General features: G+C 44.2%; 1 non-coding gene across 1 annotated transcript; it reads left to right on the top strand.

The window, feature by feature from the left end:
* On the top strand, positions 1-72 carry TRNAW-CCA. Its single transcript has one exon. It is a non-coding gene; the product is annotated as a tRNA-Trp (tRNA).
* The last annotated feature ends 1,615 nt before the right edge of the window (positions 73-1,687 follow it).

The following is a 1,687-nucleotide window of genomic DNA, read 5'->3' as shown; positions in this document are numbered from 1 at the left end:
GGATCCGTGGTGCAATGGTAGCGCGTTTGACTCCAGATCAAAAGGTTGCGTGTTCAATTCACGTTGGGTTCAATCCCCCTTTATCCATCACGGATTATCTTTTTCCTCACCCTAACGTCGGAATTTAGAAGAGTGCAAGGCTCTTAACTTTGTGGTTGTGGGTTCGAGCCCCACGGTGGGCGTTTTTATATTGCCACTATGCTACTATTTGTCTATATTACACTCTAATATACAAAATCAAAATACGTGTAGCAGAAAGTGCAACAGTGAGATCAAATATTGAACCCTGTTATAAATATATCATTATGTGGACATTATTATAGATTATATAACGGTTGTAACGGTTACGTGTAGCAGAAAGTGCAACAGTGAGATCAAATATTGAACCCTGTTATAAATATATCATTATGTGGACATTATTATAGATTATATAACGGTTGTAACGGTTACGTGTAGCAGAAAGTGCAACAGTGAGATCAATTCCCCTTTATCCATCACGGATTATCTTTTTCCTCACCCTAACGTCGGAATTTAGAAGAGTGCAAGGCTCTTAACTTTGTGGTTGTGGGTTCGAGCCCCACGGTGGGCGTTTTTATATTGCCACTATGCTACTATTTGTCTATATTACACTCTAATATACAAAATCAAAATACGTGTAGCAGAAAGTGCAACAGTGAGATCAAATATTGAACCCTGTTATAAATATATCATTATGTGGACATTATTATAGATTATATAACGGTTGTAACGGTTACGTGTAACAGAAAGTGCAACAGTGAGATCAAATATTGAACCCTGTTATAAATATATCATTATGTGGACATTATTATAGATTAAATAACGGTTGTAACGGTTCCTGTATTTATGTCTCCATTATGAAACACAGATGAATGAATAAGAGATTCCCCTTTTCTTTTAACACGTTATCAGCGCTTTGCTCTGACTAAAATCATCTCGCCTCTCTCTAGGGAAGACACGCGCGGCCGAAACCTTGCAACACAATTTCCGGAGCCAGCAGGCCTCAACCCAAATCCAAAATCGCCCCAGAGAAATATTATGTGCAATTTTTTTATAGAAAAGGAAAATTACTATATTGAAAATCTGTCCTCTGTTACTCTGTATACTGCGTCTTCGTTTTCCTTCCTGCAAGGCTGCGACGAGAGGTGGCAGACGGCGATCGTAGCGATCGGTTTCCGCAGACGACACCGGCTTTGTAGACGGCGATCGGATTCCGCAGACGCAGTCAGCTTCTTCCTCCCTGACGCCGGCAAATCGATCTTCTCTCTGCTCGAGAAGGGCGACCGGTGTGTCCATCGCGGAAGTCCGGTCTCGCCTTAGGAAGCGTCATGGCTTCTCCCTGTTCGCGGATCTCCCTTCGCGGTGATCTTGATCAGATCAGATCGTCGACCCCATCGATCGGAGAGCACCGTGTGATCCTCGTTCTCTCCGCTCTAGAACCGACCGGCGATCAAGACGAGAGCAGGTTGGTTTTCGGTGACGAAGACTGAGGGCGGCTGGTTTTGCAGTCCGGTGACCAGATCGAGGACGATCGTTCCTTCCTCTCTCCCTGGTTCCGATCGATCACGCCCAGAAGGCGTCACGGCCCATCAACCGCCGGCGATTTGCATTTGATGTAGGACGGAGATCCTTGGCAGACTATATATACAGCCAAAAGATCTTTCTCTAG

The sequence above is a fragment of the Ipomoea nil genome, unplaced genomic scaffold, assembly GCF_001879475.1.
Source record: "Ipomoea nil cultivar Tokyo-kokei standard unplaced genomic scaffold, Asagao_1.1 scaffold0642, whole genome shotgun sequence".
NCBI lineage: Eukaryota > Viridiplantae > Streptophyta > Magnoliopsida > Solanales > Convolvulaceae > Ipomoea > Ipomoea nil.
This window is presented reverse-complemented; position numbering and strand designations above follow the sequence as displayed.